At 49.2% G+C, this 16,679-nt stretch overlaps 1 protein-coding gene across 2 annotated transcripts in view; it reads right to left on the bottom strand.

Moving 5' to 3' along the window:
• The window catches only part of LOC147099965 (synaptic vesicle glycoprotein 2B-like), a 199,840-nt gene that overhangs the window by 138,257 nt on the left and 44,904 nt on the right, over positions 1-16,679 (bottom strand). Inside the window, exon 1 of one of the 2 annotated variants that reach the window (XM_085968510.1) lies at positions 1,963-2,175. The exons of the other annotated variant lie outside the window; for it this stretch is intronic. The gene's annotated coding sequence lies outside the window, so the exon portion shown is untranslated. Of the gene's footprint in view, positions 1-1,962; positions 2,176-16,679 lie in introns of those variants that run through there. 2 annotated transcript variants of the gene reach the window in all.

The following is a 16,679-nucleotide window of genomic DNA, read 5'->3' as shown; positions in this document are numbered from 1 at the left end:
TCCAGGTTTTTCTGCCTGATTTTCTTCACTTACAGATTCCTTCCGACTGTAGCTTCCCCCTCCTGCTTGAAAAACAGTTTGGGCCCTGCACCTCTCCTCGTCTACCATCAATAACTCACTGTTAGCAGGACATATGAAAGACCAGAGTCAGAAAAGAGCATTTATTGGCCTTTCCTAGCTGCCCTGGCTGAGAGGCTCGCTCGGCCACTTCAGAGGGCAGTTAAGAGTCAACCACGTTGGTGTGGGACTGGAGTCACGTATAGGCCCAGACCGGGTAAGGACGGCGGGTTTCCTTCCCTAAAGGATATTAGTGAACCAGTTGGGTTTTTACAACTTTTGCTGATACCAGTTTCGAAGAAGAGCAGGGGAGTTCTCCCCAGTGTCCTGGGGCCAATATTTATCCCTCACAATCAACATCACAAAAACAGATGATCTGGTCATTATCACAGAGCTGTTTGTGGGAGCTTGCTGTGCGCAAATTGGCTGCCACGTTTCCCACATTACAACAGTGACTACACTCCAAAAGTACTTCATTGGCTGTAAAGCGCTTTGGTATGGCCTGAGGTGGGGAAAGGCTCTATATAAATGCAAGTTCTTTTTTTTATTATTCCTGCATTAATATTGTAGGTTCTGAATCAGTCCTGAGCCATCCTTGTGGATACTATATCAGACCTGTATCTGGACCAGTGGTACGGGTACTTTCGCAGACCCATACTTGGGCTGGTGTTGCCGATAATTGCATGAGCCTTGTACCTCAGCCAGTGTCGCGGGCACTGTAACACTGTAACTCGGACCAGTCAGCGGATGCTATACCAGCACTGCAGCAGGGTCACGCTGCGGGGCGCTGTGCCAGTCCACTGTCCGGGTCTTGGCTGCATGGTCCGTGCCTGCATCAGTTTTTGTGGGCACTGCACCAGGACTGTACCCAGAGCACTGCTTGCAGGAATGGTGCCAGTTCTGGTTTCTGCATCGGTCTTCAGGACTGTGTGCACAGATGCCTAGATCAGACTTTTGTTTATTTTTTGTTTAAATAGTGCAGCAACGGAAAGCTGATGCTCCACAATGCATTAGACTTAGACCCTGATACAAGGCTGTACATAATGGATGGAGAGAGTGAGGCAAGGGAGTTGGCACGCCAGTGGAATAGGCAGATCAATATGCCTGCCCGAGGCAATAAAATACACTGAGTGTCTTCTCTGATTTTGACCATTATATGCAATCACTACATGCCGGTATAAATTTCGGACCAACTCATCTGTGCAATCCCATGGCCTTTATGTACTGCACAGACCCGGACACTTGGGTTCTGTACAGAATGGAGTTATGATTTACAGGCTATTTTTTTCGTTCTGTGAAGCAGAAAGGTGCAATTCTCACTGGAAAACATGCCCACCGTGACCAGGGCACCAATCCAGTCCATCACTGGGACCTGCACCAATATATTTCCACCGGTGTATGTAAGCAGCTTGGGTGCCTCTGATGTCTTTACAAAGCCACATTACAAAGAGAATTAATATCAGTCACTGCACGTGACCCTCGGATATCATCGACCGGAAAACGAGTGATTCAACAATTCTTCCATAAATCAATTTCCATATTGCAATAAAGAACGACAAAAAAAATGTGTTTTTTTAAGAAAGAAATTTAACTCAACTCCGCTCCAAGCATTTCTGATACTAGCTCGAACAGCCACTAATATAAATTAACTTTTCTTGACTATTTTCCTAAATCACACAACAGCCTCAACAGAGCAAGGTGATATTTCAGTAGCAAGTTACCTTTTTCTCTAGTCTAACTCTTCTAAGTTTTACAAGGGACTGAAGTTGGACAGTTGCACACTGAGAGAGGTGCTCTTGCAGGAGTCAATTTCCAGTCTGATTATAAATATCTGTTAAAGCTCGGGGAGGGGGGAAAGACAAGAACATGCTCAATAACCAGGGGCCACCCCCCCTGTGAACTCACCACAATAAACATCTCCCACTTCAGCGCAGGCTGGACTGTGCGCTCTCAAAATGGTCGTGAGCTGCTAGCAGAAGATTCCGTCTGTGCAGCACCAAATGCTGCTATCAATGTAAGTCAACAAACAGCCCTGAGCCCTCGGCTGCACAGGGTGTGCTGCTCCACTCCCCGGCAGGGAAAGTCCGCTCACAGCTCCAACAAGCGACTGCAGTGGAGGAGGAGGAGGAGGAGGTGGGAGGAGGAGGAGAGAGGGCAGATAGCAGGGGATGCGAGCTGGCAAATGGTCCACATGATAAATAGGGAATCTGTGACGCTGAACTGAAGTGGGGTTGACATAATTCAAAATGATAATGAGAGGCTTAACTCTTTCAAAGGCTAGCAGAACATTTTTGTTTAATGCCACAAATACTGCAATATTATTTTATCATTTTCTTCCGGGGTGGGGTTTACTGCATGTTTCGCCTGTATTATTTTCCCGTGCTTTGCTTTGAACGCAGTAAGGAGATGTCAGCACTCAAAGCTCACCTCTTAAAGTGCCAATGCCTGGGCTTGGGTCGGTGGGAGTATCTTAAATCAGAATGTTTGTGTGTTCAAAGCCCCACTCCAAGACTTGAGCACATAATCTAGGCTAACAGTTCTGTGCCTTACTGATGGAGCACTGCATTGCTGAGGGTGCCATCTTTCAGACAAGATGCTAAACTGATGCTCTCCTTGCCTGTATAGGTGGATATAAAATATGTCACGGCGCCATTCAAAGAGTAGGGGAGGTATCCTGGCCAACATTTATCCCTTATCTGACACTGGCAAAAACAGAATAACTAAGGTTTGTGGGATCTTATCTTTATCCGCTGCATTTGCCAACACAACACCGGTAACTGCACTTCAAAAGTAATTCGAGAAGCACTTTGGGACGTCCTGAGAACCTGGAAAGGCTCTATATAAATGGAAGTTCTTATGTGGCATTGAGAAGCCGTGGGTTTGATTGTCGTTCTGTGCTGATCTCAATGGGTTGGCGGTATGCTCAATGTGGCTCAGTGAGTCAGAAGGTTGTGGGTTCAAGTCCCACCACAGAGACTTAGTGCTGCACTGCCGGAGGTGCTGTCTTTAGAATGAGACGTTAAACTGAGGCCCCGTCTGCTCTCTCAGGTGGATGTAAAAGATCCCCTGGCACTGTTTTGAAGAAGAGCAGGGGAGTTCTCCCCGGTGTCCTGGGGCCAATATTTATCCCTCAATCAACATCACTAAAACAGATGATCTGGTCATTATCACATTGCTGTCTGTGGGAGCTTGCTGTGCACAAATTGGCTGTTGCATTTCCTACATTATAACAGTGACCACACTTCAAAAGTACTTCATTGGCTGTAAAACGTTTTGGGACATCCTGAGGTCATGAAAGGCGCTATAGAAATGCAAGTTTTTCTTTTTGGGGACTGACATTGACCACAATAGGCCAGGGCTGGGGAGAAACATTATTCAGGGTTTGAACTTCTATGCACTCCATCTATTGTAAACCCATTCCTTATACTTTCATTGCATAAAGTGCACAGGGAAAATCTTCCCTTGATTGCTAGCCAGTGACTCATGCTGGCAATTCAATGTGTGCGGGCAACAGGGGAGGACAGATCAGGCTTGGACTTTCAATCTTGATGAATGGTGACAAATCAAATCCCAGCAGGAGTCTGTACCTACAGAAATGAGTGGAGAAACCTGGTTTAAAAACCACAGTAAATTTGCTCCTGGACCTATTTAGACTAAATATCAACTTCTGCACAGAGTCAGTACAAAGCACTTCAATCGATGTTCAGTTCATTCAGAATCAATCATTCTCAGAAATTATTCTATATGCAAAATTAAATAGATTATAGAGGGGGCTTGGGTGGGAATGCCAAACAGGCGGAATTGCATTGGTCACCCATTATCTTCAATAGAACTGAATATAGGGCGTGTCCTATAATGCGATTCCACCTGATTTGCCTCCCCGTCCAATTCCAAATGCACCCCCATAAAATTCAGTCAAGAGCAATAGGTTTATGCTTCCAGTCGTCCTGTCCCAGATTGAATATTGGGCAAACCAAGTTCTAAGCCCCTGGCCATTAGCTGAGCATGTTGTCAGTCTACAACCAATAGAACCAGGACATAATGGTTCTGACGTAAGAAAAATACTAAGCACTTGGTTTGAGAATAAAACAAGGCTTTAATCAACTGTTTCACAACCATGAGTTCTAGTTACATCACTCGTTCCTAGTTACAAAAACGTCCTGAGCAAGCTGGGCCCACGCCCAAGTATTTATACTTTCCTTGGACGGCGCCACCAGCTGGCCACCCAGTGTTATCTCATGAGTCATTTCTACATGAATGGTAAGATTCATGACAGCTTCTTCACATAAAATTGACTTAACCTCCATCAGTAAGAATATAGGGTCCAGCCGGACCTTGCCCTTTGTTTGAATCTTGTTGGCTATTTGACTTTGGGTGGCTTCACAGTCAAGCTCTATCCTGTCCTCACCTGATGTCCACACTCACACACATGTGCTGTCCAACTTGGGTGACTGGACAGTAAAAAGGAGTGGGATGCCAGGCTGATTATTTTTCCCACTTCCGTACTCCAGGAGTGCTGACCCCAATTGTAGCACCGATACTACCACCCAGCCTGAGATTAGCCAACTCCGTACAGATCAGGGTTCACACCAAAGACCTTCCAGGCCTGTATGGCTTAGTACCACACTGCTGATTCACGAGAGAAGCCCCCCCTTTAGAAAAGCACCCTCTCCACACAGGAAGAAATAACTAGGAAAGGTAAACAGACATCCCTGCCAATCCAGTTATCTGCTGACACTTCTGTTCCAGATATTTTCCTCTTTTCTGGGATATGGTAACTTGAGTTTGTCAATGAGCAGTTGTGACAGTCTCCTAGCTGGGTCATGAGCCAGTACTTGGTGCAGGGGCGCAGGGGCTGGGGGTGGGGGAGAGGGGGCTGGGGGTGGGGGAGAGAGGGCTGGGGGTGGGGGAGAAGAGATCGAGAACACAATATTGTCATCTCGTAGGATGAGGATAAACTGCTAAGGTAAAATAAATATGCTGTTCTGTTTCTACAAAACATATTAATAAGGAAGTAAGTTTCCTTTGTTTTGTCTACTTTGTAATATTTTGAATGATTGCAATTGAATTTCTAGAACACGATCAATGGGTCTAACTGCATGGTTCGTGCTTCACATTGCTATTTACACCCCTGCTAGAAAGTGCATGTGTGTGGACATCGGTGGGACTAGATTTGGTCTTATTAGATAGGGTGTACTACATAGTATTTACAGCACAGAAACAGGCCATTCAGCCCAGCAGGTCTGTGCCAGTGTTTATGCTCCACACGAGCCTCCTTCCGCTCCTCTTCATCTCACCCCATCAACCTATCGTTCTACTCCTTTCTCCCTCATGCGTTTATCTAGCTTCCCCTTAAATGCATCTATGCTACTCATCTCAACCACTCCTTGTGGTAGCGAGTTCCACGTTCTCACCACTCTCTAGGTAAAGACGTTTCTTCTGAATTCCCTACTAGATTTATTAATGATTGTCTTATATTTATGGCCTCTAGTTCTGGTCTCGCCCACCAGTGGTAACATCTTCTCTACATCGACCCTTTCAAACCCTTTCATAATCTCAAAGACCTCGATCAGGTCACCCTTCAGTCTTCCCTTTTCTAGAGAAAAGAGCCTCAACCTGTTCAATCTTTGCATTTAATGCCTCCCACAATTGAAATGCCTGCAACACACATGGAAAATGGGCAAGTGGGTGAAATATGGGTATCATACAACACAGGAACGCAGGGGTCAGGTTACAAATCCAATGCTTTGCTTCCATATTAGGGATGCCCCCTCTCCCCCTCCACGATCTTCCATCCATCAAAGAACAGAAATTTGTGGAAGCAGCTCCCGGCACACCATCCTGGGACACTGAGCTCCACACTGGGAGTGAAAATTTGCAACATTAGTGCTACAGGGAGTGGATTCATGGTTTCTTCCACTCTGCCCAGCAAATCCAGGGCAGAATGAGAGGTGAAGAGAGAGGGGATAATTTGAAATTTGGGCGAGAGTGTAAAACGGATGTTATCAATTTGACCGCCTATTATACGACCGGCCTGATTTCCACCCCCCCACCACTCCACCCCCCACCCCCATTGACTCTAATGTGCGGCTAATTCGATATTGCCCATTTTACACTCTTGCCCAAAGTTCAAATTATCCCCAGAAAGTGGGGAGAATGAGAAAGGAAACACGAGAGAGAGAGATGGGGCTCCTAATGTGCAATGATTACTCACGAATGTTTGGAGTTTATCCAGAAACTAAACAAAATCAAAGTTTCTTTCAGTGGCAAAGACATCAATTCAAATCACACACAAAATCCATTTTAATCTCCCCTGCGCAGAAAAGCAAATGGTTTTAATAAGATCTGTTATTTTGTGCTATGTCTTCTGTGCGATGGATGCACTTCCATCTAGTTATCCTGCTGATCAGGAAGATGTGAGTGTTTTACGGCTGTCATTAATTACTCCCTCATTAGGTGAGTGCTGTTGGCTCTCCCAACAAAGTTTACTTGCTGCCCTTGCAGTTGCATTTCTGCATTGAGTCACTTAAATCTGACAAGGGCAGCACTTTTCAACGTATTCAGCAAGAAGGCCAGAGATGGGGGCTATAATTTGTGCGCGCACACTGACATAAGACAACTACTAGGCACTTGGTCTGAGTATTAAACAAGGCTTTAATCAACTGTTTTTCAACATGGAGATCTAGTTGTGTCCTTCACTAGTTCCTGTTAAAGAATGTCCTGAGCAAGCTGGGCCCATGCCCGAGTAGTTATACTCTCCCTGGACAGCGCCACCAGCAGGCCGCCCAGTATCATTTCATAAGTCATTTCCACATGAATGACAAGATTCATGTCACACACAATGTTGCTTCTCAGCCTTTCCTAGAAGCAGTTTGCTGGCGGAAAAAAAGAAACTAATAGGCTAATTCTTCTTGATCTCGCCAAGTTGGAGGCAACTTGGAGGCACCTCACCGCCCTCGGTCTCTTACACTGTTCCAATGAAGCTCAACGTAAGCTCGAGGAACAGCACCTCATTTTTCAATTAGGCACTTTACAACCTTCTGGACTCAACATCGAGTTCAACAATTTCAGACCATAACCTCTGCCCCTATCCTTTTTTTCCATTTATTTATTTTTCTTTTTTTTTCTCTCTCTCACATGGCAACTGTCTTTCATTCTGCCAGTGCCATTCACACTTTATCTAGAGCCACCTTTTGTTTCTTAACTTGTCCCATTACCATCTCCTTTTGCCTTGCACCATCTCTTAATCTCTCTTAATGTCTCTTAATCTCTCCTGCCTTCCATCCTATCACAGACCTTCCCTTTTGTTCTTTCCTCCCCTCCCCCTTTCCCTGCCCCAACACTTGCTTAAAATCTGTTCCATCTCCAGCTTTTTCCGGTTCTGACGAAGGGTCATCGACCTGAAACCTTGGCCTAGAAATTCATTGACGCCACTTTTGGGGCGCTAAAGTGGGGCGTCCGCTAAAGTTTGCGGCCGCCGCCAAATCTAGGCCACTTCTCCGATATTCATTAGCTTCGCCCTACTAGTTCGGGCGAGCGCTAAAACTGCTGTTGGACGCCTCTCTTTGGGCGCTAAGCCGGAGGTGGTGATCGATAGCGCCGAGGCCGGGCGCAGCGCAGGTGCGGCCATCTCGTGACTGACAGCAGACACCCTGGCGCCGGCCAGCTCTTAAGGGGGAAGGGTCGACTGTGTCTGCTGCCACGCCCTGGATAGTGGAGCCCTCCAGCTAGGCCTGAACACTGCTGCTGGACCCAAATAGTGCCTGAAGACATGGAGAAGGCCCGTGAACATGTGCAGCGCTTCTCAGAGCATGATCTGAGTGTGCTGCTTGCTGCTGTGGAGAAGAGGCGCCATGTTTTGTACCCGGACAATGGCAAGAAGGCGACGGTCCGCGTCTACAGGAGAGCCTGGAGGCATGTCGCCAGCAAGCTGTCAGCCAACAGCGACGTCCCCAGGACCGGTGCCCAATGCCGCAAAAAGTTAAATGACCTCACACGCATTGTCAGGGTGAGTACCCTTTCCAATGACCTCCTCATCCTTGCATGTGCACCTCACATTATGGGCAAAGGGACCTGAAAGCTCTAATGGCCAGCCTTCATCCAGCAGCTATGGCACAGGCATGAGCATCAATTGCACATTCTGCACTGAACACACTGGCCAAGCTATTCCACCATGGGAGGCAGTGCACACCAGATCATGGCGACACACTGGCCAGGCTATTCCACCATGGGAGGCAGTGCACACCAGATCATGGCGACACACTGGCCAGGCTATTCCACCATGGGAGGCAGTGCACACCAGATCATGGCGACACACTGGCCAGGCTATTCCACCATGGGAGGCAGTGCACACAAGATCACGACGACACACTGTACTTAGAGGCCGTCCTTTCTCTTGCAGGCCAAGCTGGCGAATAATCGCAAGAGCCGGACTGCGACCGGGGGAGGACGACCCCATATCCAGCCACTCACCGACCTGCAACATCGCGTGGAGCGCCTCATGGGTGACCGGGTGATTGGGCCCGTTGCATGTGGAGATGCCAACCCTGTTCTGGGAAGCAATGGTAAGGACATCACCTTTTGCACCTCTCTCGTCCCACTTGCGCATCAGATCTACATCCTTTGCCACTGTCCGACCAATGCGCTGAATGCCACCACTCATGCATCCCGCACTGACGCCCTCTCCTCACTCTAAAGCTACTCTTGTGCCTTCCTGCTTTCAGATGGTCAAGAGGAGGTCCCTCAACTTGCCAGTGACAGACCCTCCGAGGAGGAGCAGGAGGAGGAGCAAGAGGAAGGCGGCCCATCAGGGGAACCCTCAGCCGCGGCCACCCAGGCCAATGTAGGGGACACGTCTTCCCTGGAGGGCAGCGTGGCGGAAGTGTCGAAGGGGAGGGGAGCTCCTGGGACCTGCGTGCTGCAGAAAGGCGGGAGGGGGGTGGAAGCTCGGCGGCCTTCTCCCCAGAGGGGGGATGTGTCGGAGGGGAGTCCAATTGCTGGGCCCAGCGGCCTCCAGCAACGCAGGAAGGGTCGGCCAGCTCGGCGGCCTTCTCCCCAGAGGGAGAGTCCGGCCTCCAGTCAGGAGATGCTCTTCGCCGAGGAGATGGAACGCCTCGAAGACTTGTCCGCGGACTCGGAGCGCCGGCACACGGAGCTCATGGCGGCAGTGGCACGGTTGCCTGAGTCCATCGATTCCCTCTCTCAGAGTGTGGCCGAGTTCGGGCCCTTAGAGGCCACCAGTCGGGCGGAATACCGGGCAGATCTTTCAGCGACTGGCCAGGTGATTAGTGGTGCCGTCCAGTCACTGGCTGCTCTGCTGCGGTCAGTGAACAGGTCAACACGGGCACTCACTGCTGCCACACTCGCTGTGTCAGCCAGGCATCGCCAGGGCACCCGGCGCGCTGCAGCAGCACATCGGTCTGTCCCTCGGCAGATTGGTGCGCATGCTGCAGTGCTGGCCCGGGCGAGTGCCAGTGTCTCAGGCGATCAGCGAGCGCCTGCCATCCGCCAGCTTGCCGCCATTCCTCCAGCCGCCACTGCCACTCCCCCAGTGGAGCTGCCAGGAGCTGCTGCAGCGACTGATGCTGGCCAGCCACAGCTGCAGCAATCAACAGCCAGCCGCTCGACGCCCAGACCTCGACTAGGCCGACCCCCAAGGGCATCTGCCGTCACGACATGTGCCCCTCAGGAGCCTGCCCCCAGCCTTGCAGCAGCCAATGGCCTTACTTTGAGGCGGAGCAGCAGGGCGGGCAGGGGCCACCCAAAGATGGCCAAGGCATCGCCCTAGCGGGCCAAATAGTCGAATGTGTGGCCATTTGTGTTTGTTTCTTGAGGCCGAGAATTGGATGTTTGTTTTTTGAAGGCCGATGATGTGATGTTTGTTTTGGACGAAGGCCGAGAATGACGGCCATTTTACTTGCCCTATTTTGTTAATCCTCCCCAGGTTGTGGGAGCGAGTAATGTGTTTGAGTGTTTTTTGGGGGTTTCCTCTGTTTTTGGTTTTCATGTGGGAAGGGCCCAGAGTTTGTACAATAAAGCATTTTATTTATTCACATTGTCCATGTTTGATCTTTGAAGTGTTTGTTGCCTTAACCGGCTGAGGGCTTGCGGAGCGGCTGCAATCATGTTCTATCATTGGCACAAGCCATTCCCTGACAGGGGGCCTAGAAGTGACATTCAATAAGCCGACGACGGGCGGCCCTTGGACCTTGTGCGTCCCTCCTGGGCTGGTACTCCTCGTCCTCGTCGTCCTCATGCTCCTCCTGCTCCTCCTCCTGAGGTGGTGGTCCAACGTGAGGTGGCAGTGCCTGAGTCCTGCGGATAGCCAGGTTGTGCAGCATGCAGCAAACGCCGACGATTTGGGAGACTCGATCCTGCGAATACTGGAGGGCTCCCCCGGAGCGGTCGAGACAGCGGAACCGTTGCTTGAGCACGCCGATTGTTTGTTCTATGAGGTTCCTCGTCGCTTGATGGCTCTCGTTGTATGCCTCTTCAGCAGGGGTCGTGGGCGCGCGGAGCGGGGTCATGAGCCAGGTACACAAAGGATAGCCTTTGTCCCCAATAAGCCATCCTCTTGGGGGAGGCTGTGCCTGGAACATGTCAGCCACAGTTGTCTGTCACAGGATAAAGGCATCGTGGCTGCTGCCTGGAAAGCGGGCATTGACAGCTAGGATGCGCTGCCTGTGGTCACACACCAGCTGTACATTGAGGGAATGGTAGCCCTTCCGGTTGCGGTAACCCTCGGCATGCTCAAGAGGTGCCCGCAAAGCCACATGCGTGCAGTCAATGGCGCCCTGCACCATGGGGAAGCCCGCTATTCTTGCAAACCCCACTGCACGCTGCTGCTGCTTGTCCAGGGTCATGGGGAAGGAGATGAATTGATGTCTCCTTCTGAAAAGGGCTTCGGTCACCTGGCGGATGCAGCAATGCACGGCGAACTGGGAAATGTTAGCGATGTCCCCAGTAGCGGATTGGAAGGAGCCGGAGGCATAGAAGTTGAGAGCCACCGTCACCTTCACTGCCACCGACAGAGACGTCCTGCGCATCAGCTGTGGCTGCAGATCTCTCTGAAGCAGCCGGCAGATGTCTGTAACCACCTCCCTTCGGAATCGCAGCCTCCTAACACACATCGCGGCAGACATGGTCAGATAGGAGGTCTGCTGGCGGTATACCCTGCGTGGGTAAGGCCTCAGTTGGCGACGCCTGTTGCCCCCTCTGCATCTAGCCAGGGCTGCCACTCTCTCACGGCGTCTGTAAGCCCTTCTGGCATAAGGCTGAAATTCAGCGTTGCCACCCAATGCAGCCCCCATTATATGCTGGCAAACACTGAGCTCTGAGTGAAGGCTAAGATAATTGGTAAGCTCTGGCCTGAGCCAAAAATACCTGTCCAAGTGTTGGTCCAAACCAGTAAACTCTCCTCCTTGGTCTCTGTCCAAAAAACCGTTGCACAAGAGTGAATGCTGCAAAATGGCTGGCCTTTATACTGCTGGGTAAGTGCCCTTTAATTAGCGCTCCCCCCGGCCCGGCTGGCCTGTGTACCGTTCCACTTCACAGTCGCTCGGGACGCCCGGTGCACAATGGGCCGGCGCAAGTGAAGTTCCGGTTTGGGGCGCACAAAGGGCGTTGCACTATTAAATGACGTCATGATCTGCGCGCGCAGCAGGGCGCGCGCTAAGACTTTGCGCCGGCGCTAAATGTGTCCTGAAGTTGGGGAGAGGCGCAGATCGCGCTGCGCCCGGGCGATAAGCGCCTAGCGCTCGAGATCTACTCCCCCTAAGGCGCTAACGGCTGGCGCGCCCAACTGAATTTCTAGGTCCTTAACTCTGTTTCTCTCTCCACAGATGCTGCCTGACCTGCTGAGTATTTCCAGCATTTTCTGTTTTTATTGGAGGCAAACTGCCTCTATTTTCAGAGTCGCTATTCATCCCCCTGATGACTTTGCAAGCTTGGTACAGTCCAAAATATCATTATGAAGAGTAGAACCCATATATACATCTAAAGCTGCTAAATCCAACAGGTGGATAAGTCACTGAAAGAGGATTACACAGACCAAGCAAGCTGCTTGCTAAATATAGAGCGGCCCGCTCTTATTCATTTCTTTATTTCATTTTTACTCATCTATTTCTTTGGCATTCTGTTTGGGTATCGGGGTGCACACTTTGGGATGTCCCCCCATCCCAAATAAGGATTGTTTCACTAACTTATTACTTCTTGGGAGGGTGGGGGTGGGAAGGGGCCTGAGCTTGTCACCAAGTCTGCCGACAGATTGGCGTGCAAGCTCTTTTCATCAATCACAGCCATGTTTCCTGCCTTAGCTGATCCCCAATGACTGAGGTGATCATCATAGTATAATCGACCCGAGATATACCTGTCCTCATTAAAAGTACTGTACACCTCCTTGTGCGACTCTGCCGGAGACAGTGCAGTTTGTGTGCTTCGCCTTATTAAACGTTGGCTACACTACATGTGGTGTGACTATTTAATTATACTTGACTATTGCTGAATATCAGTATACAGAAACAAATGTTACTGTACAGCACACACACTAGGGACAAGATGTCTTGTGTGGCTTGAACAAGCAACAGATTGGGGGGGGGGGAAATGGCAAATGCAGTATAAAATTACACAGCCGTGCTTTAGCATTCTGTCTGTGCCTCAGGGCTGGCTGTAAGGCAACTGGGGCAGCCCAGCATGACAGTGTTTGGCACCTGTGCCTTTCTACCGCTGATCTTGGAAGGAGGCCCCTTTGAGGCACAGCAAAGATGCCTGCCCATCTGCAATGACACATGCACATGCCAGGACCCACCACCCCCCTTCCCTCCGACCCCCCGCGGGGATTCAGAGCAGTGCCCAATTCGGAACAGATAAGCTGAACTGGTTGTCGTTTCTGCTGCTGGAGCAGAGCTAGTGGGCGTTTCATCATACAGAAGGGCTGCAGCCTGGCTCTTCCAGACATTTCTGCTCGTGTGAAAGAATATCAAGGACGGCAGCGAATTTACTGTGAATGGCCTGGTTTTGCTGGATGTTCTCGGGCTCCGATGGCTTTTGAGTCTCTCACTTTGAGTGCCTTGAATGCCAATGCTCAGAGATTAAATCCGTAGAACGGTATTTCTGGTTGCAAACAGGTATTGAATTATGGGGTGTGAAGGACTTCCAGAGAACTCGGCAATTTTATGGGTTTTTTTAATGAAATCTACACACATTGCACTTGAATCTTATAACTCATTCTTTCCCAAGAACTTATAACCACAGAGCTCCTTACCACCCTCAGTCTTCTATTACATAGAAACATAGAAGATAGGAGCAGGAGTAGGCCATTCGGCCCCTCGAGCCTGCTCCGCCATTCAATGAGATCATGGCTGATCATACAAATTCAGTACCCTGTCCCTGCTTTCTCCCCATATCCCTTGATCCCTTTAGCCTTAAGAAATATATCCAACGCCTTCTTGAATATATTTAATGAATTGGCCTCAACTGCCTTCTGTGATAGAGAATTCCACAGGTTCACCACTCTCTGGGTGAAGAAATTCCTCCTCATCTCAGTCCTAAATGGCCTACCCCTTATCCTTAGACTGTGACCTCTGGTTCTGGACTCCCCCGCCATCGGGAACATCCTTCCTGCATCTAGTCTGTCTAGTCCTGTTAGAATTTTATAAGTTTCAATGAGATCCCCTCAAGAGCAATGCTGAGCCATGCGATCACATTTGGCATTGTTTCCCTCCTCTGTAGTCCCATTTCTTGCTAACCTCATGGAAATAAAAAGGGGGAGAGGATTAGAGATTTGCATAATCTTTTTTAAAAAACTTTTTCTGTTCTGTGAATTTTATGCCCACCATGGTGAGGGAGATTTGTTCCAAGGAATGGGGCGCTATCAATTAGAGGTGCTGGTGCCATGTACAACATAGAAACATAGAAGATAGGAGCAGGAGTAGGCCATTCGGCCCCTCGAGCCTGCTCCGCCATTTAATGCGATCATGGCTGATCATTCAAATTCAGTACCCTGTCCCTGCTTTCTCCCCATATCCCTTGATCCCTTTAGCCTTAAGAAATATATCCAACTCCTTCTTGAATATATTTAATGAATTGGCCTCAACTGCCTTGTGTGGTAGAGAATTCCACAGGTTCACCACTCTCTGGGTGAAGAAATTCCTCCTCATCTCTGTCCTAAATGGCTTACCCCTTATCCTTAGACTGTGACCCCTGGTTCTGGACTCCCCCGCCATCGGGAACATCCTTCCTGCATCTAGTCTGTCTAGTCCTGTTAGAATTTTATAAGTTTCAATGAGACCCCCTCTCATTCTTCTAAACTCCAGCGAGTATAAGCCCAATCGACCCAATCTCTCTTCATACGTCATTCCTGCCATCCCAGGTATCAGTCTGGTAATTCCTCTAATTACTCCTCTAATCTACAAACATTTAAAACCCAACCTTGCTAATATCTTCCACTATGGGCCTGGGCCTTTCATGTGGGCTTCTCAGTTACATAGGAACAGGAGTCAGCCATTCAGCCCCTCCAGCCTGTTCCGCCTTTTTGATCGATACCGTAACTCCATTTCCCCACCTTTGATCCATATATCCTTGATACCCTTCCCTAATAAAAAATCTGGCGATCTCAGTCTTGAAAATTTCAATTGATCCCCTCCAGCCTTTTGGGGCAGAGAGTTCCACATTTCCACTACTCTTTGTGTGAAAAAGTGCTTCCTGATTTTATCCCTGAATGTCCTAGTTCTAATTTTAAGATTGTGCCCCCTTGTACTGGAAGATTGGATGGTGTAGTGGGTTGGCATACCAGGCTTTCTTAAAGGCATTGTCGGCACCAAAAGGCGTAAAAAGAAAGACCTGCATTTATATAGCGCCTTTCATGACCTCAGGACGTGCCAAAGTGCTTTACAGCCAATGAAGTACTTTTGAAGTGTAGTCACTGTTGTAATGTAGGAAAGGCGGCAGCCAATTATCACACAGCAAGCTCCCACAAACAGCAATGACCAGATAATAAAAACAGAAAATGCTGGAATTACTCAGCAGGTCAGTCAGCATCTGTGGAGAGAGAAACAGAGTTAACGTTTCAGGTCGATGACCTTTCGTCAGAACCAAATAATGAACAGATAATCTGTTTTTAGTGATGTTGGTTGGGGGATAAATATCGGTCGGAACATTGGGGATAACGCCCCTGCTCTTCTTCAAAATAGTGCCATGGGATCTTTTACGTCCACCTGAGAGAGCAGACGGGTCCTCGGTTTAACGCTTCATCCGAAAGGCAGCACCTCTGACAGTGCAGCACTCCCTCAGTACCGGACTGACATGCCAAAAATGATGGTACAATGGCATCACCAGAAATGCAGTATGAAAACAGTATCTCTCCACTAGAGACAGGTACCAGAATAATGGGGTTTCCTCTGCAGTGAAACACAAGCACAATCCAATGGCTACTGGACTGACTAAATAAGATGGATCAAAAGATCAATACTTGATAAAAAATTAATGGCATTGGACATGAGTTCATTATTCCTGTAAGAGTCATATTGAAGGACATTCCAGTTGGTGCAAAACTAATAGGTATAACTGGCACAGTCAGTAGCTCAGTGGGTGAAAGCATCATGAGGTGTGGTACTCAACGATAGGGATGACACCACAGTCTGCCCTGCCTCAGCTCATCCGCTGCTGAAACCCTCATCCATGCCTTTGTTACCTCTAGACTTGACTATTCCAATGCACTCCTGGCTGGCCTCCCACATTCCACCCTACGTAAACTTGAGGTCATCCAAAACTCGGCTGCCCGTGTCCTAACTCGCTCCAAGTCCCGTTCGCCCATCTCCCCTGTGCTCGCTGACCTACATTGGCTCTCGGTTAAGCAGCGCCTTGATTTCAAAATTCTCATCCTTGTTTTCAAATCCCTCCATGGCCTCGCCCCTCCCTATCTCTGTAATCTCCTCCAGCCCCACAACCCCCCGAGATATCTGCGCTCCTCTAATTTTGCCCTCTTGAGGATCCCTGATTATAATCGCTCAACCATTGGTGGCCGTGCCTTCTGTTGCCTAGGCCCTAAGCTCTGGAACTCCCTGCCTAAACCTCTCCGCCTCGCTACCTCTCTTTCCTCCTTTAAGACACTCCTTAAAACCTACCAAACTTTTGGTCACCTGCCCTAATTTATCCTTATGTGGCTCGGTGTCAAATCTTTTGTCTTAAAATACTCCTGTGCGGCGCCTTGGGACGTTTTACTACGTTAAAGGGCGCTATATAAATACAAGTTGTTGTTGTTGAGTGAGCTGATCTCAGGGCAGCAGTGCAACCAGTTGGCCGCAGTATCCGAGGGCTGAGGATCAGGGGCGAAATAAGCATCTGAGGTTCCAGTTGATGGGTGAGGAGAGATCGGAGCTCGACCGTGACCGTCCCATTGTTGCACAGCGTGCTACTACTTGCCGTCTCAGAGTCAAATATGAAGGATGACCACTTGAGTGAGGTATTGAGTTCCGCCAATGGAATCGTACCCCAGCAAGGAGTTGACGGCTGTAGAAGAGGAGGAGGAGAATACACTGGGGGCAAATGGGATGAATTATTATTCAGCCTGAAAGCCAAGGAGTGGATTGTACAAATTCGTTTCCCTGCTGCAGAGTGTAAAGGAG

Source organism: Somniosus microcephalus, chromosome 27, assembly GCF_052327205.1.
Source record: "Somniosus microcephalus isolate GS21.2 chromosome 27, FLI_Smic_1.0, whole genome shotgun sequence".
Lineage (NCBI taxonomy): Eukaryota > Metazoa > Chordata > Chondrichthyes > Squaliformes > Somniosidae > Somniosus > Somniosus microcephalus.
The sequence above is the reverse complement of the archived record's forward strand: the minus strand, read 5'-3'. Positions and strand labels throughout refer to the sequence as shown.